We start from the raw sequence: 20,546 nt of genomic DNA on the forward strand, positions 1-20,546 counted from the left end.
ATCTCGAATATCGACCAAACCCGACCCAGCTCAGCCTGTCTTTCCCGAAGACCCAACCTGTCTTGGTTGTCGACCATGGTCGTCCCGTCTCGACTATCAGCCATATTGACCTATCTCTCGACTGTTGACCCGACCAGGCTTCTCTTCGGTGTTAGACTAGCTCGGCTCGTATCAGCCATCGACTCGTCTCGACATGTCTCGAATTTTGACCCGCCTCAGTCACCAACAACATGCCCATCTAGGTCGTGTGGCTGAGCTGGCACAATTGGGTTGTCTGCCCAATACAGTTGTGTCGACCGTCGACCTAACCCATTTTGGTTGTTGGCCATGCCCAGCCCGTCTCGGCCATCAGCTTGACCCGACTTATGTAGACCGTTAGCCTGGCCTAGCCTGTCTTGACCGTTGACCATGCCTGACTTGTATTGGTCATCGGATTGGCTCGATTTGTCTCGATTGTCTGCTCTGGCCGACTCGTCTCGACTGTCTGCCCGGGCAGGCCTATGTCTGTCGTCGACCTAGGCCGACTCGGCCCGTCTCGATCATTGACCCGACCTGACCTAACTTGGCAATTGACTCAAGCCAACTCGTCTCTAGCATCGGCTAGGCTGACTCGGCCTGGCCCATCTCGGACGGTTGCCCCATATTATAATCTTCTGACTAACATGGCCCATCTCGGTTGTGGGCGCAGTTTTGCCCCTCTGAGTTGTTGGCTCATCTTGGGTTGTTGACCAGATCGGCCTAAACTGAGACGGGTCAACCTGTCTTAGTCGTCAGTCTCGACAACTCGTCTCGACTGTAAGCCCCGGTTGGCTAGTCTTCGCCTTCGACCCGAGCCAGCCACTTAGTCTTGATCTTCGGTCTAGACCTACCCGACATGGCTCAGCGTGATCTTGGATTCTGACTTAAAGTATTGCTTTTAGGGGTGCCAAACCCACCTTAGTCTTGACCCTAATCCACATGAGAGGGGGATTCGTGGGTGGGCTTTTTTATGGCCCTCTCATTTGGGAGCCCCCTAAAAGAGGATGAAACTTATGATGAACTTAAAACATACCATACAAATACAGATTCATTGATTCTGTGGTTGTAGCATGTACAAGAAAATTCCACCGGCAACCGAAACATTGAGCGACTCGTAGTCTCCGGCCATAGCAATGCTCACAAGTTCACAAGCCTGCAGGGATTTTCTGAAAGACCATTTCCTTCACTTCCTAAAACCAAACACAATGCTGTATCTGATAAGGAATCACACAAGGTTGGAGAGAGAGAGCACACTGGCTTGACCAACTCTTCAAGCTCTGGATGCCCAGCCATCAACTTCATTTGAAATTCTTCTTTAAGAGACTCCAGGTGATTCCAGCAGCCAGAAACAACAGGGATCTGAAAGGAAGCACCTCGGCTAGCCCGAAGAGCTTTCTCATTGAATGGATCACAGCAGCCGGGAAGAAGGAAAACTCCATCCTGTCACATGCAAACATGTCAAGTTTGAATTAAAATTAAGAAAGGAATTTCAGTTTTAATATTCAAAGATGAAACAACTATACTGAAATAAGTAGGAAGATTATAATATGGATATCCTAAAAAATTTTTATCCTAGTAAACAGGGTTAGGTGTGTTCCCATTCCCTGAAACTAGTTAAAGTTTAACGTAGCAATCATGTACCATGTCAATAAAACAGGGTTAGAAAATCACGCAGAGGATCAGTAGAATGATATGAAAACAATGCTCCATGACCCTATGCCCAGGGTAGGAAGATAATTCCTTACCCATCTGAAGGCCACAGCTGATCTGAGCAATGTACCAAGGTTGCCAGGATCCTGCAGAAAACAATTCTCAAATATCACTTATGCACATGAAGTTTTTGAAACCAACAAGATTCTCTCAATGTTTACACTTCGAAACATTCACATAAAATAACACATGACAAATAGATTATTCAATTCTTTATCGTAATTGAAGTCCATGAATATTCTACTTTCCTATATCCTATATGCAGGATGAGGGGAGCAATGATTATGGAGAACTGGAGATGATTATGAGCTTCTTTTGAGGAACATGAACTTGAAATATTAATTTTATTATTTTTCTCTCTAAAAATTTAGAATGTAGACTATAGACCTATGTTTCATATTCTAGCCAGAAAATGATCATTGATAAAGATTGTACAACCTCAGCAAGTGAATTTTTTATGGATAATTGGTAATTCAATTTAAGTTTGCGGGGTTTCCAATAAGAAGTATATACGGTCCCTACATTAATCAGAAGTGCAAAAAATGACTACATAGAATCAGTGGCAATATTGACAAAAATAGGTAGAACCAGGACAGTGGTACCACCATCCACAAACAAGAAAGATGATCAGGCAAACATTCAAAGACCCAAAATGGTAAAGTCAAGAAGTGACATTATGTATCACCTGAATCCCATCAAGGACTAGTATCCGATGAACAGATGAAAACACTTTCTGATAGTTCTTTTGATCATCATCAACATTGAAAAAACTGGCAGGAATTTTCATAAGCGCAATTGCATCTAGAGAGTCAGTAGTTTGCAGCCCTGAAAGCTTTCTCATCACTGTGGAGCTCACACGCACAATAGAAGCAGTGGATTTATCCAACCCGTCAGGTATCTCAGCTTTGTCAGGAAGAATTAAACAATCCATTGAAACACTTTCATCTTGTAATAACTCTTGAAACCTGCGGATTTCTCTGCAAACAACAATTATATATCACTCACCCATGCAGTTTTATTCCATAATTTTAGTCATGAATATCATCCATACTTTAATTATAGAGAAAAAATCCATATAAAATAAGTCCATGCTAACCAGCTATAAAAACTAAAAGGGATGAATCAAGCCATATTCTGCCTGAAATTGTAGTTTTGTACATATTGATGTGATATCCTAAAATGTAGACAAGAAAACAAACAAACAGGTTCAGGTAAAAATTTATTTCAGTACATTATTTAATCAATAATACTATGAAGATTGTAGCTCAACCGCATAGGTTTCCACTCTTCATATAGTTTACAACTGTTTAAGCTTAGTTAGGACAATGTAAGTTTAGTACCTGTTATCAGCTGAATAATTAGTGAAAGCACATGCATAACAGGAACTTGTCCTGGCTAATGAAAATAGCTTATGACTTCTATAAGTTTTTTTACCTTATTTCCACAAGTTTCTATGTAAAGCTTTTCACAGCATACTCTCTGTAGCTTGTGTTTATTAATTATCAAGTTAACACTATCTGAGATAGCATGTTCCGCAAGTTGCACAATATCTCAACCAAAACTCACTAATTTAATTTTTTGAAAGATTGGAATTTGGAAGGCCATGTAGCTTAAAATTACAAAAGGGTCACTGCCAAAGTACCTCAACCCACCAAAAGGAAAGTCAGAAAAATAAATTCAAAGAAAAGCAGAGGAAAAACATGAGACCTGATAGGGGTAGCACCGACAACGAGAGCAGAAGCGTGAGCGCGGCGATAGGAAGAGGAGTTACGAAGCTTGAGGCAGTGTTTCACAAATGGGTTAGAAGCACTGGTTATGAGCTTGGCTTTGTCGTCGTGAGAGGTTCCTTCTTCTCGTTGCTGTTGCTGTTGGGGCGGTGGGGTAACCGAAAGACTTGGCTTAAAACACCATATTTTATGGGTGTGAGGATATAAAATGGAAGCACATTGCATTTCTGGTTGTGCCTTTTTCCACTGCTGCAGATGGCTATGCTTGTGGTGTTATGCTCCTGGCTAAAGCTTCCAAAATTTTGGAGAGAAAGTAAAACGATTTTATTGGCCAAATGCTATTGACTTTGACTCACACTTGGACTATTCCCAACATTAGTCTTACACATATAAGACCCTAGACACCACTTTTACACAAAAATCTTAAGGCAATGTTGTTATGGGACTTTATTCTTATATAGTGTTTAACTTTGTCTTTTCTATCCAATGTGGGACTTTGACTCACACTTGGACTATTCCCAACACTTAGCATAAGTGAAATTCTTATACCATGAACTTGAAATTGGATTGTCATTGAAAAATGCTTTCTGGCCTATGCTCTAAATCAAATTACTCAAGGATGCAAAATTCTGGATACAAACTCTAAACTATTGAATATGAAAGTTCTAAGTTTCAATGCATAGATTTTAATTTGGTTGTCAAATAATTGATCACTTATTAATATTCTTATATTATCAAGACCAAAAGAGATTATCTTGGAATGAAATATAGAATTTAAAAATTACAAGATTGAGATTATATATGCATTTAAAGGTCGCAGAACTGTTAACAAGTGAAATCAAATCACAATAATTATTGTTGTTAACATATTCCTTCGTTTATGTATGCTTCTTTTTACTTAAATATAAACATTGCTAAATCATAAAACTTATTGTAAAACTATATATAATCTGTACAGAAATTCTGAAAAATACAATGAAATTTCAGTAAAATTTTCTAGTCTTTATGAAATAGGGCATTCTTGATTATCATTTTTATTATACAAGACTGGTATTGTTGGGTTTTACCGGTTTATCAATATAGTTAGTTTTTGTTTTTCTGTTTCAAAATTTCATATACAAGTCATGTATACCTGACACTTTAACCTATAGAATACATCAGAATCCCTCTTTTACTTTCTCTTTGTCTCTTTGGCTATCAAAGTGATAGCAGTCATGAAAACTCAATATCGTATTAGGAGTGTTTGCTTCCGTTAAGCCAGGTCTCCTTCTTTGTTCCCCTTTTTTCTTCTTTCAAAATCTTTTTGTTCTTTTCTTGCTTTCTTGATGGCATCAGGAGCCACCGTTACGACGAATGAATCTTAGAATCCTTCAAGTTCTTTCTACTTGCATCCGGGTGAAAATCTAGGAACAACGTTGATCAACATTCAGCTTGATGGGGCCAATTACTATGCTTGGAGTCCTGCCATGAACGTGCCCTGATCTCCAAGAACAAACACAAGTTTCTCGATGGTAGTGTAAAAACTCCAACAAGGAACCGCCCTCCATGACGCTTGGGAAAGATGCAACATGATGGTGATATCATGGCTGACGCGTGCCATGAATACCCAAATCGCTCAAAGCGTCGTGTACATTGAAAATGTGAAGGATCTATGGGACGATCTTCATGAACCTTTTTCAAAGGGGGACCATTTCTGATCTTTTTCAAGAACTACACTCAACCAAACAAGGAGAAAGATCTGTCACAAAGTTCTTCACAGATCTAAAGCGTTGTGGGAGGAACTTGAATCTCTCATACCAATGTCGGACTGCACTTATAAGGTTAAGTGTGAATGTGATTTCATTAAGACGGTTATCAAGCACAAAGAATCTCAGTACATCATGTGTTTCCTGAAAGGTCTCAATGATGTTTATGGTACTATGAAGACCCAAATTTTGTTGATGGAACCATTGACAAGTATAAATTGTGTTTTCTCTCTTCTTATGCAACAAGAACGACAACTAGTTGGAAATACCATAGAAGCCGGTAAGATCTTGATGAGTGCAACAATCACTAAGGATCAAAGAACCTCCAACAACAAATGTGAATGTAGCAGGAAATCGAAAGGGCTGATCTGTTGTAATGGCTAATAAGTCCTCACATGTTTAAAGTATAAGAACTACAAGTGAAAAAGAGATTGAAAAATGTTACTAAACAAAATCACGCTTAATTTGATGGAATGATGACATGGGAATGGTAATCAAATTTTTATTTCTATGTTTTGTTTGCTATGAAAAGAAATAAAACTATGACTTCATTCCTTCTTTTATGTTTCATATGCTATGACTTTAAGAAAATACAAGAAAAATAGACTTGGCTTGTTGAGTGTGAGCCAATCAAACTTTTGGGCTTTTTTTTGGTCTGAAACAAACATATTGATCCAAAAAGATTTGGCATCCAAAAATATTTAACTCGTGTTACATTAACAAGGATTTAGGATCAATTTTTGAAGATATTCAGCAATGATCGGAGGGGGTAAAAAAAGGCCCAAGTATCAGTGGTTTACCTAGTTCTGCAAGTCTTCAAAGAAAGCAAGTTCTATTACTAAAAATGCTTCATGTAAGAAAAAAATTAAAACCAAGTTCAAGTTTTTAAAAAGATTTGTCAATCTTGGAAGGTTATTAAATTTAGGAAATTAAGTTAAAGAGAAGATAATTAAATTATCAGAGAAATATAACATTTTAACATAACACTAAAAATGCAAGCATTATATGACACTGGCCCTCAGATCTTTAAGATCAATATCAAAAAGATCTTTGAGACCAGGCATTTGCACTTTAACAACAACCTCCTGAACCCAAAAAATAAGGTAACTTATGCTTTTAGTAAATCCAAACTTATTATGTTTCATACTTCTCAATTTAACATCAAACAATATCACTTGTTGTCAAAATAAATAAATAAGATTTACACCTACATCTAAAGAATACAAGGATAACAACAGATGATTGCTTAGAAAATATAGGCTAACAAATATAAAAAATAAATAAATCTCAGAACCTTCAAGAAGAAACATCCTCGTAAGGTTTCCTAATGACAATGCGTAATGAACAAATTTTTAGAGAACTTTTTTAGCAATAAAATGCACATAGACTAAGATATTTGCCCTTAACCTATTTCACAAGTATGTTTTTTTCAACAATTAAATTATCTGAATTTATAAAATTATAAAGAGATTAAAAGAGTAAAAATGATTTTATTAATAATTATTTACTCAACCATAAACAAAAGGAGTGCATCACAAAACAACAACAAATAGAAAGCCAAACAACAAATAAAGATCTAATTGAAGAACAAATCTAGAAGCTAGGGAAATTTTCATGTTCTTCTTAAACTACCATAAATAAACTGGATAAAAAAAATACAACATAAACACAATGCAAGGAAATAATCTTATAACATAAGTTCAAACCAAAACTCCAATTCCACTTGAAGTTTAGACAATTGGTCAATATAACATCCTGACTGAATATTACTGATTTAAATAATAAAATAAAGAAAAATAATAATTACGAGTCAATTAATGAAAGCTCATTTCCCAAGAAAACGCGGGAAAATTTAAAATTTTTATTACATCACCAATAATCCAAAATCCATAATTATAAACACTATTATAATTATCAAAAGTCGAGTAACATAACGATTACAAATTATTTAAAATCATAAAATATAAAAGATCTGATAAAATTCTTTATCTTAGTCTAGCCCAATCCAAAATCCATAATTATAAACACTATTATAATTATCAAAAGTCGAGTAACATAACGATTACAAATTATTTAAAATCATAAAATATAAAAGATCTGATAAAATTCTTTATCTTAGTCTAGCCCCGCTCCGACTCTACCAAATCCACCTGCAACATCATCTGCTCACGTGTACCGCATACACGATCATCACCAAACACAAGTAGATAGGATAAACTAATAATAAAATAAGCATATATGCAATCATATATACATGTATATATATATATATATATATATATATATATATATATATATATATATATATATATATATATATATATACATATATACATATATATATATATATATATATATATATATATATATGTATATATGTATATATATATATATATATACATATATACATATATATATATATATATATATATATGTATATATATATATATATGTATATATGTATATATATATATATATATACATATATACATATATATATATATATATATATATATATATATACATATATATATATATATATATATATATATATATATATATATATATATATATATATATATATATCACAAACACACTAAAGGAAATTCTTAATCACACATGGTCACCATTATGTTAACCGTGTTCAAAGTCTTCAGATGAGTATTTCAAGATGTCTTGCTGCCACACCTATCAGCCACAACTAGTAGAGCACGTGTGGGAAACCTTGCTACGGATAACACACCATAACGCCCCCCCAATACGAATAACATTCGTAATGTCCTAAGACTACCAAACTCATCAACTTAATACTGAGGAGGGCAATCTAACTAGACCCATTCGTACACGCCACAACGTGCACACTCATACCGGTAACACTCGTCAACCTAAGCCACAACTCAAGAGTTCCTCGTGTTCATCTACCATCCCGAGCCACTACTCAAGAGATGCCATTCCGAGCCACAACTCAAGGAATGCTACGTGCTTAACCCCTATCTTAAGTCACAACTCAAAGGATACGTTCCGAGCCACAACTAAAGGAACACTACCAAGCTGACCTTCGAGACATCATAGAAACCTTGTAGACCACACACATCAAGCAAGCAAAAACCCAATTCTGCTGCAGCAATATCTCCTGGCGCTGCTCACGAGGCGCCAGGCGCTACTCGCTTCCAGATCGCGTGGCGGGGGACACGTATCGCCAAGCGCCAAGCGCCTCATCCCTCACTGCCTTGCATCTATTCATAACGTTGTTTTCTACCTTTTATTGATGTTAAGTTTCGTGAATAAAATCAACTCATACATAACTTTTATCTTATTTAATCCTCTAGCTTATGTTGTTTTTGCATTGTTTCGTATTTTAGTTGTTTTGTACTATTTTTTACTTCTAATCTCTATTATGAGTGTGTGAAATAAAATAATAGAAGCAATTCTGGTGGAAGAAAACAAGTTAAAGCTCAAGGAAGCATGATTGGATATGAAAGATTGACTTTTACACAAATAATCATATCGAGGGGCACCGAAATCAAGTCCAACACTACAAATATGGAGAAAGGGCTCACCTATATGTATATACTGCCTTGAACCACCCTTGGAAGGCCACAAAACGACCATTGGGCGTCGGGGTCACTCGCTGGGCGAGCTGGTGGCTCGCTGGGCGAAATGATCGACCAGAACTACAGTATTCGAGTCGTTGGGCAAAAATATGGCTCGCCCAGCGAGTTACATGTCTGGGAATGTCGATTATAGGCCTCGCTGGGCGAGAATGAAGCCGTTGGGTGAGAATATCGACCCCAATACGCGAATATGGTTATTTAATCATGTTTCTACGAGAGTATTAGGGGATTCCTCATTTTGCACGAAGAGAAACACCTTGGGTGCTTGGGAGAGGCTCTTGGAGGCTATTAGGGGTGTTGGGAAACTCTCCCTTCTCCTTCTTGGTTCTCCTTCTTCATCCATGGAGGTTTTACCCCTTTTGGGTTGGAGAGGATGATGGGCTACGAAATTGAAGGCATAGATGCGAATGGGAGGCGCAATTGAACCATGGAGCAATATTCAAGAACCTTGGGAGAGGGATTGTTTCTACTTTATGGTTCTAATTTCTTCCCTATTCTTCAATTTTGTAAAACCCTTGGTTCTCCACCATGGAGAGCAATTTCTATTTGTTGAGATTAGATGTAAAACATTGAATTCTTATGTAAAATTGTGTTGTTAATTTATATGCTTTTCCAATTCATGTTAGTATTTGATTTCCATGCTTAATGCTTGATGTGGATTGTTCCTATGCTTGATTTGTTATTCTTGAGGTGTTGGGAAACATCTTTAGAATCTAGATTTGAAATTAAATACCTAATGGATGCTTGTATCTAGGAATAAAACTTGGTTCATTAGTAATCTTAGATTCTTGAAACTAATGCATGATTTCACTTGTTGAGGATTCAAGGAATTGAAACTTAATGAGTGATCATAGGCTCAAAGGCTCTAGAAATAGGATTTGAATATTCTTGTGAATTGATTTTAACATGAATATGGAATTGGGATAATTTAGAATGCATGAGAATGAAATGGTTGAAGTCTAATCTTGACAAATTGTAAATACACTATGTTAATTTCTTGTTGCACCACAACTGTTTCATAAAATACAAAGAGTTTCCATTGTGTTTGTGTGAACTTTGTGTCTAATTGAGTCGTGAATTGCGAGAGTTGTCATGCTTTGCACAAGTCCCTTGGGAGAGAACGATAAAATACTTATTACTTGCTATGTGCAACTGGTGCACTTGCCATGTTGGTTTTTCACTAACAAGTTTTTGGCGCTGTTGCCAGGGACTTATGTTACAACACAAGGCGATTTGACCATTTGTGACTCTTTTAGAAATTGTTCTTTATTTCTTTTTCTTGTACTTTCTTTTATGTAGTTTGTTTGTTGATGTTTATGCTTTCCGTTGATTTGTTTTGTGCTTAATACTTGTCTTGGGGTACGCCTTACAGCATGATGTAGTTGATGGAAGGTCTTAGGAATGGGATTTCGGCAACCTACCTAACCAAATTAAACCAGATAGCACAAATCACCAGGGATGGGATTATGTGTTTGTCCCCCACTGTTCTGGTTCTTAATGCAAGTCTTGATGCATGCTTAGGCCAAGGGATTGGTTGAGGTGTGTCGGGCTTAGATAGGCACAAAAAGAGGAATCTGAGTGTTTTTACCTTAAAGAACGGGGAAATTAGTATTCATCACCTTTTGAGAGTACTGAGTGATCTTACAACAAGAGGGATCTGAGTGAGGTTACTTGGGAATCTATTTTAATCATTCTGCATATTAGAATTGTTGTTTAGTTGGTGTGCTTGTGTTTATGTTCTGCGTTTTTCTTTTCTTCTTGTGATTTTTATGTTTTTTTTCCTTTCAATTATCTTCCTTGTCTTTATGTTTTTCAATTTGCAATTCTCAAATCTTGACTTCTATAAAAATATGGGTTAACCAGTTTGTTCGAGTATGTTTTATGTTCTTGTGAGTGCTAGGTATTGATAATGATGAGAAAGAAGACACAAGGAGCAAAGAGATTTGAGCAGCAGGCGTACCCACCCAAAAAAGAGTTTGCTTTCTTTCCTTTTCTATTTTCATTTCTTACTTTAAATAATCAAAAAGTGTTACCTGGCTAGTCTGACAAATATGATGCACTTGGTTTTATGACTTTGAGTGAGTTTGCATGACTTTGATGAGAACCATTTATGTTTGCTCATAAGTTGATTTTGGGTTACATTGAGAGTATGATAGGGTCTTGTGAAAACTTGTGCTTGTGGTTGTACTCATGTTTGTATGCTAAGAACGTTGTTATTGTTTTTACTGCGATTAATGACTATGGCATGGTGTATGACAACCTTAAGAAACCAAAGAACTAAACCGGGTGAGATTTTGTGTCTTAGAGTTTATATCTATTGAGTGTTACCACTATTGACATATAATTATCTTTGTTTGATTTTCATTGCTAGTTGTTCTTCATTGGCTTGTTTACATATACACAAGGCACTTTCTTTCTTTCTTAGCATCATAGTTAAACCCAAAAAGCCAACTATGTTTTCAAAGATTAGAACCTTTGTGTAAGTTGTTTGAGCATTAAAAGCAAATTTCCTTCATCTTTGAACCCTGAAGCCTTATTGAAAATGATTGACCACCTCACCTTAAGTGGAGATAAAAAACATGTCATGGTCATTAGTGTGATTCAAGTGTGAGGGAAGTTACCGAATGGGGGAAGCATGAAGATCAAAATAGAATTGGTTGTGGTTGATGTGGTACCATCTTGTAAATATGTCCCATACAAAAGAAAATTAAAAAGAAGAAAAAGAAAAAAAAATGAAAAAGAGAAAAAGAAAATGATGAATAATGTGATTGCAAGATGGTGTTGGTTGTATTCTATTTGTCAAGTATTAGAGAGTAGAATGTAAAGATTTCCAAAATGATTTTATTGCTCTCCTTGTTCATTCATGCCACCTAGAAAAACCAATTTCCTTCATAGCTTAGTCACAATTAATCAAATAAAGTCCTTGTTAGTGTTTGCATGTTTTGAAAACTCTTGGCTCTTGAAATGAAAAGCAAAGTCAAATTGTGTGCAATAAGTGGTAGATGAGAGAATGACACACCTTTATACACTAGTGTGCTTGAGTGAAAAACTTTTTCTAGTGAGAATTGATTTCTTTGGTTGATCAACGAAACATTTTTGCCATAGTTGTTAATCTCTCTTAAAGCATGTATATTCATTCTTGTGATGTTTACATTGTGGGTAACATAGCTAAGGATTTGCAAGATTACACATATTCTCTTTGTATTGGTTTTGTAAGAAGAGCATCCATGAATGTTATCGGAATTGATTGTGTGAACTTGCTTCCTAGTTGTTCGACCTTTGTCAAGTAGATGTCTTTCTAGGCCAAGTTATCTCTTGCTTAAGGACAAGCAAGGTTTTAAGTGTGGAGGAGTTTGATAACGTTGTTTTCTACCTTTTATTGATGTTAAGTTTCGTGAATAAAATCAACTCCTACATAACTTTTATCTTGTTTAATCCTCTGGTTTATGTTATTTTTTCAATGTTTCGTATTTTAGTTGTTTGGTACTTTTTTTTTTACTTCTAATCTCTATTGTGAGTGTGTGAAATAAAACAATAGAAGATTTTCTGGTGGAACAAAACAAGTTAAAGCTCAAGGAAGCATGATTGGATATGAAAGATTGACTTTTACACAAATAATCATGTCGAGGGGCACCGAGATCAAGTCCAGAACTGCAAACATGGAGAAAGGACTCGCCTATATGTATATACTACCTTGGACAACCCTTGGAAGGCCAAAAAACGACCATTGGGCGTCGGGGTCACTCGCTGGGCGAGCTGGTGTCTCGCTGGGCGAAAATGACTGACCAGAACTATAGTATCTGAGTCGTTGGGCAAAAATATGGCTCGTCCAGCGAGTTACATGTCTGGGAACGTCAATTATAGGCCTCGCTGGGCGAGAATGAAGCCGTTGGGCGAGAATATCGACCCCAATACGTGAATATGGTTATTTAATCATGTTTCTACGAGAGTATTAGGAGATTCCTCATTTTGCACGAAGAGAAACACCTTGGGTGCTTGGGAGAGGCTCTTGGAGGCTATTAGGGGTGTTGGGAAACTCTCCCTTCTCCTTCTTGGTTCTCCTTCTTCATCCATGGAGGTTTTACCCCTTTTGGGTTGGAGAGGATGATGGGCTACGAAATTGAAGGCATAGATGCGAATGGGAGGCGCAATTGAACCATGGAGCAATATTCAAGAACCTTGGGAGAAGGATTGTTTCTACTTTATGGTTCCAATTTCTTCCCTATTCTTCAATTTTGTAAAACCCTTGGTTCTCCACCATGGAGAGCAATTTCTATTTGTTGAGATTAGATGTAAAACATTGACTTCTTGTGTAAAATTGTGTTGTTAATTTATATGCTTTTCCAATTCATGTTAGTATTTGATTTCCATGCTTAATGCTTGATGTGGATTGTTCCCATGCTTGATTTATGATTCTTGAGGTGTTGGGAAACATCTTTAGAATCTAGATTTGAAATTAAATACCTAATGGATGCTTGTATCTAGGAATAAAACTTGGTTCATTAGTAATCTTAGATTCTTGAAACTAATGCATGATTTCACTTGTTGAGGATTCAAGGAATTGAAACTTAATGAGTGATCATAGGCTCAAAGGCTTTAGAAATAGGATTTGAGTATTCTTGTGAATTGATTTTAACATGAATATGGAATTGGGATAATTTATAATGCATGAGAATGAAATTGTTGAAGTCTAATCTTGACAAATTGTAAATACACTATGTTAATTTCTTGTTGCACCACAACTGTTTCATAAAATACAAAGAGTTTCCATTGCGTTTGTGTGAACTTTGTGTCTAATTGAGTCGTGAATTGCGAGAGTTGTCATGCGTTGCACACGTCCCTTGGGAGAGAACGATAAAATACTTATTACTTACTATGTGCGACTGGTGCACTTGCTGTGTTGGTTTTTCACTAACATCTATCGCCTTGCGGGACCCTCTCTATCGCCAGGCGCCACGCGTGCAGGTTGCCCTCTGAATCACCATTATCGCTTGGCGGTTCACATATTACTGCCAGGCACCATATCAGTAACTGTACATTACAAATTCTGGTTCATGTTCTGGCTCCCTTTCTCACACCCTCACGCACATTTTCACTCAACCAGTTCGATTGTCATATGTTTGCACAATAAGAGTGCCTACAATACTCTACCACCATCATAATAACCATATGAATTGGTCATCCTTAGTATCACTTAATCTCATCTTCATTCTATGCCTTCTAAAACTGATATAAATACAACTCGCCAATAAATTGGAACATTATTGATATTGTCTCGATCATTATGGGTCAGCTTTATCTCAAGATATTAGCCTCTTTCTAGGCTTAACAAGTTTAAGTGGATCCATCCAATCTATTATATATATATATATATATATATATATGAATATATATATATATATATATATATATATATATATATATATATATATATATATATATATTTATATGAGCTTTTACTTCTCATATCACTAGCACATTACAATGAATTCCTTGTATTATCTAACTAGTCACTCATAATCACAATTTACACTTCACTGAATATCACCCCATATTCCCCTACACCTACTACATTATAAAAATCCCTCATTTCACAAAATAATGGACTAATTCCCCCTTCTCATTTGTACAAGTCATCACCAAGGCCTATATCTAAATATTGTCTCTAACCCTGCATTTAGCAAGCACTTAACTTTCCAGAATCATAGAACCACCCAAAATTCCCGTAGCCATGCACTGATGGCTGCCTCTACGATGGCGCCTAGCGGCAAGCCCCGTGCCGCCAGGCGACCTATGAATTATGGGCATTCTAGAATTTCTCCACTCTGCGAGATCTTCCAAGTCTCCCTAGCTTGTCTTCTCCCTGCCCAGTTCATCCAGTCCTCACGCGAATTCACCTTCATTTGAACTATAATACTGACCACCCTCATTCCTTACCAATTCCCATTAGAATTCTACCACCAATTCATCTCGCAACATCACACCCCAAACTTACCACACACTAAGAGCCTATTAACACTGTTCCATCCAAATTGGCTATCAATGATATGTATTTCGGTGAAATTTGACATCCAATCATCCCTTAACAATTAAAACTAACTTTCCTTCCAATCAGAATCATCCCAAAATACGCAAAACACCAAAATCAAACCAAAATTGGTTCGCGTCGCTTGGCAGGTGTTCATCACTGCCAGACAATTCAACAAATCCCAAAAAAACCTGGGTGTAGGCTTGTGTAGCCTAGCGGTACAGGGCTTCACCGCTAGGCGGTTCCTCGTAGGAACCCATAAAACACACCAAAATGTATGAGTCGCCTGGCGGCTATGAATAGCCCGCCAGGCGGTTTTCGGAAATTTTCTAGAAACATAAAATTTAATAGAAAGCAAGGTTCAAATATATATATATATATATATATATATATATATATATATATATATATATATATCATACAATTCATGCTTAAACATAGAATTAATGCGTAAAGCTCCCCTAACCTGGGTTCCTTAGCTTAAAATGGAGATTTTGAGAGATCCTCTTTGATCACTAGGCCACCTAACACTTCACTTCAATTCAGCTCCTCTATTCCACTCACTAACCTCTGTTTTTCTTTAGAATTCGTGCTCCTTGCCCTCATACAAGTTTTTCCAGTCTCAAAACTCTTGTCTTTGCCTTAATTTGCCTTTTTAATTTGAGTCTTAATTGTGTTTAATGGCCAAAAACGAAAATGGCATTAAAATGAATGTAATTGCCATTCAAAGTCCGTTATGGCTATTTTTTTTCCCAGCCTCCCTTGGCTGCCCCTTGTTACTAAGGTTTCTCTACCCCTTCACATTCATGCCAAAACTAAGTTTAGCAAAAAGAAAGTTTAATTCATGTCTACCAAGGTTTGAACCCACAACCTTGCCAATGTTAAGTAAATGCACAACCAATTCATGTTTTGTGATAATTCATATGATCCTATCGTTATGTTATCACTCATCATGATCTAACACATTATTAAAAAAATAAAAATATAAATAAATTAAATAGCACATAACTAGCATTCATAGGACTTTTTCAAGTCCTATCACACAATCAAATACTTTTAATCACTTGAGCTAATACTTTTTCACGTTATACATGTTAGAATTCAATGTCATAAAGGTTCCCATTACCCACATTTATTAATTAATTATTTATTTAATTAATTAAATTTCACGGGTCTTACAGTTAACATATTGTGCTGACCAACTTTGATAAACGTAGGACCTAATCTCAGAATTATCTTTTTCAGCCATTAGGCAAGGGTATTTCGCCTTAAAGTTTTCTTTTCCTCTATCCTCCTGTAAATAATATCTTTTTGCATCAAATAAAAAACAAATGGTAACAATGTTGAGATTCCTCAAATTAATAAAAAACACTTCACAATTTATATGTTAACCAATTTATGTGTTGTTAGAAAACTTCTCTACCAAATGTTAAAATCGCTAGTTGATGCTCTATGATTGCAATTACTCAAATGCTCACTCAACTAACTTTAAGTAGAACTCCAACACCCAAGAAGTAATGCTTAATCATATCGGTAATTTAGTATTACAAGTATCGTTTCTAGAACACACTACTGTTAGAAAAACCCTCCCACTACTAACACATTGAATACACTTTGCATTTGTTTATCAAATCAATAAAATAAAAAAATATAATGGATCCCAACCCAAGTTCCTCCAAATGAACGCTCTAAGAGTCATTTAAGCAAATCCTCTCCAAATACCCTTTTTTTTAATTCGTAATTAACCATAACATAATGTCTCCAAAGCTATATATATATATATATATATATATATATATATATATATATATATATATAAATGTTTCTCCATACTTAAGAGAGTGATAAATATAAATAGAGAGATGAAATCGAAAGAACGAAAAATTGAAGCAGAGATCGAATTAGAAAGCAGATAGAATGATGATGAAATTAAAAGATGATGTTTATTACCTAATTTAAGGGGGAAACAATTGATGAAATCGAAAGAGCCTTCGAAGGCATGAACCACACAATTGCTTCAGGGAGATAAAAGAGAGACTAAAACGAAATTGAAAATCATTGAGATGATGAAATATGGGAGATGAGAGGTACACATTTACCACGGAGAGGCACGAGCCCTGATTTTAGGAAGAACGATGAAATCAAAAGCTTCCTCCTAGGACATAAACGATCCACAACTGCTTCACGGAGATGAAATCAGAGAAATGAAAATGAAATTAAAACACTCAGATAATGAACTGAGGGAGATGAGAGGTAACACACGAGAAACCTCCAAATTCATGTTTCTCCTTCGTCATTATGAATTCTCTAGCTAACGAGAGAGGTAACATATGAGAAATCGAGAATTTTTAAAAATTATAAAAAGAGAAAATAAAAAAAAGGTGAGAATAAGTTTGCTGGGTTTGTTAACCCTGATACTTAGAGAGGAATTTTAAAACCTCTAGTACATATATTTTTTTATTGGAGGTTATTATGACCCAAGTAATAAATCCAAACTAAATTTATATATTTTTGTAGTGATTTTTTACATTTTTAAATAAATGTATCCCTATTTAAACTTATACTTTTTTTAAAAAATATTAAAATTATAAATGTAAAATAATAATTGTAATTTTTAAAAATTTAAATTTGTCACATCAAAAATTTAAAAATTACCAATATCACTTTACATTTATATTTTTAAGATATAAAAAATTTTATATATTTTGAAAAACGATTTCTTAACATGTATAGATAGGTTGTAATAAAACATAATAAGGTTTAATTATGCTTTTGGTCCCCATTTTGGAGTCAAAATCTTAAAATGGTACCCAAATTTTTAAAAGTCTCAAAATGGTCCCCTTTTTTGTTGAAATGTCTCACGTTTGTCCTTTCCGTTGAGTCAAGGTTGACGCCATTAGAGGGAGTGCCATGTGTCAGTTCCTCGTTTTTCTGAATTTTTTTATTAATTTTTTTTTTGAATTTTTTTTTATTTTGAATTTTTTTTTCAATTTTTTTAAAAAAATCAAGAAATTGCCACGTGTCAAGCTGTCATCGTGCCACGTGGCAGTGACAGAGTGATGAGTGACAGTGACACGTTTCAGTATTACGCCACGTGTCATTTTCTTAGTCTCAATTTGGTCCCTTTATTTTAATTTGTCTCAATTTAGTCCCAATTTTTGTAAAAATTAGCAATTTTGTCCCTATCCAAATTGAAATCAAATTTAATTTCTATATAAATGTACACAAATATTTCCATCAAAATTGATATTTCAAGTAAATATTTTTAACCAAATTAAGTTCATTTAATTCATATTTTACATTGAACTTTATTTAAAATGGTTTAAAAGTTGTTAATAGAAAATAATGTTAATAGAAAAAAATTCATAAATTAACTAGTTCATGTTACAATAAAACACATATAAATTTAAAATTTGAAAACAATTTTAAGTAAAGTTGAACATGAAACATAATTTTAAATAAACTTAGCTATATTAAAAATATATAATAAAAATATCAATTTGAATAAAAATATCAAATTTAATAAAAATATTTGTATAACATTTATATAAAATTAATTTTGTTTCAATTTGAAGAAGGACAAAATTGCTCATTTTTACAAAAATTGAGACTAAATTGAGACAAATTAAAATAAAGGGACCAAATTGAGACTAAGAAAATGACACCTGGCATAATACTGACACGTGTCACTGTCACTGCCACGTGGCACGATGACATCTTGACATGTGGCAATTTTTTGATTTTTTTAAAAAAATTCAAAAAAAAATTAATAAAAAATTCAAAAAATCGAGGAACTGACACGTGGCACTTCCTCTAACGACGTCAACCTTGACTTAAGGGAAAGGGCAAACGAACCAAAGACATAATTAAACCAATGTGAGACTTCAAACTCATATTAAATACTAATAATCTCCTTCACATGGATTTGGTGAGTCCTTTTACTTATATACTACATATCTTAATCACTTTCATTCGATGTGAGACTTCAATTTAGTTCATATATTTAAATTTTTGAATTAATTTAGTGTCCGTCTTTAGTCCTTATACAACTTAAGATTGCATTAGTAACTAAGTTTAATTAGAACTTCTATAAATTTATATATACTTGTTAAAATATTTTCTAGAATTTATACATCAAATCACTTCTCCTAAATATTCAAATTGAATTTACTTTTTAATTTTTTACATAAAAATATCCTTTTTAAATTTATAAAATTTTTAAATATACTAAAAATGTAAATGTAAAATGGAACTTATAATTTTTGAATATTTACATTTGTCACTTTAAAAATTTAAAAATTACAAGTGTCACCTTACATTTAGATTTTCAAAATTTTGAAAATTTTACATGTTTAAAATAAGGATTTTTTATATAAAAAATTAATTTGAATGTATTAGGTGGAGTGATTTGATGTATAAATTCTAAAAAGATTTAAGACTTCAATTTAGTCCATATACTTTAAGTTTTAATTCAATTTAGTCTGAATTGTTAGTCCATGTATAATTTGAAGCCGAATTAGTAAGTAAATTTAATTACAACTTATATGTACATTTATATGTACATGTTAAAATAATTTCTTATGATTTATGCATCAAATCATTTTACCTAATTTTTCAAATAATTTTATTTTTTATATCCTTACATTCACATGTCTTTATTAAAAGTTATATTTTTTTCAGTACTAAAAATGTAAATGTAAAATGACAATTGTAATTTTTAAATATTTACATTTCTGATATTAAAAATTTAAAAATTACATGTGTCACTTTACATTTATCTTTTTAATATTTTAAAAGCATTATAAGTTTAAATTATGAATTTATTTATATAAAAAAATTAATATGAATATATTATGTGGAGTGGTTTGACGTATAAATATTAAAAAGATATGAAACTTCAATTTAGTCCATATATTTAAAATTTTGGTTCAAATTAGTCCAACTTTTTAGTCCTTCAATAATTTAAGACTTGAGACTAAATTTGTAACTAAGCTTAATTACAACTTATATAAACAGGTTAAAATAACTTTTTTAAAATTTACGCATCAAATCACTCTACCTAAATATTCAAGTTAATTATTTTTTACACTTTTACATAAAATTAACCCTATTTAAATTTATAATTTTTTAAAAAATACTAAAAATGCAAATGTAAAGTGAGAATTGTAATTTTAAAAATTTACATTTGTCACATTAAAATTTTTAAAAATTAAAAGTATCACTTTAAATTTACATTTTTAATGTTTAAAAAAATATAATTTTAATATATTAAGTGGGGTGGTTTCAAGTATAAATTCTAATAAATATTTTAGCATGTTTAGATAATTTGACGTAGGACTTCAAACTCATAGAATACTAACAATCCCTCCCCATTAGATTTGGTGAGTCCTTTTAGTTTTATACTACATTTCTTAATCACTTTCACCTGACGTGGGTCTTCAAACTCATATTGAATATTAACAATATCATCTTCATGAGATTTGGTAAGTCTTTTTACTTATATACTACATTTCTTAATTACTTTCATCCAATGAAGGACTTCAATTTAGTTTATATATTTAAAATTTTGAATTAATTTAGTGCCAATTTTTAGTCCCTATACAACTTAAGACCACATTAGTAACTAAGTTTAATTACAAGTTATATAAACTTGTTAAAATAATTTTCTAGAATTTATACATCAAATCACTTCACCTTAACATCC

At 33.8% G+C, this 20,546-nt stretch overlaps 1 long non-coding RNA gene and 1 pseudogene across 2 annotated transcripts; both read right to left on the reverse strand.

Annotated features, from left to right (window-relative positions):
* Positions 1-1,000: 1,000 nt before the first annotated feature.
* On the reverse strand, positions 1,001-3,765 carry LOC114177286 (uncharacterized; annotated as a pseudogene). The gene is made up of 4 exons (XR_014993570.1): positions 3,436-3,765; positions 2,414-2,705; positions 1,764-1,814; positions 1,001-1,458 (listed from the first exon to the last, which is right to left on the reverse strand). The product of XR_014993570.1 is annotated as an uncharacterized LOC114177286 (transcript).
* Positions 3,766-7,208: 3,443 nt separating this feature from the next.
* LOC146887879 (uncharacterized) lies at positions 7,209-17,318 on the reverse strand. The gene is made up of 3 exons (XR_014993334.1): positions 16,942-17,318; positions 16,793-16,857; positions 7,209-7,362 (listed from the first exon to the last, which is right to left on the reverse strand). It is a non-coding gene; the product is annotated as an uncharacterized LOC146887879 (long non-coding RNA).
* Between the last annotated feature and the right edge of the window lie 3,228 nt (positions 17,319-20,546).

This window comes from Vigna unguiculata, chromosome 3 (assembly GCF_037176805.1).
Source record: "Vigna unguiculata cultivar grain cowpea cultivar isolate G323 ecotype 2 chromosome 3, ASM3717680v1, whole genome shotgun sequence".
In the NCBI taxonomy this organism is placed as follows: domain Eukaryota; kingdom Viridiplantae; phylum Streptophyta; class Magnoliopsida; order Fabales; family Fabaceae; genus Vigna; species Vigna unguiculata.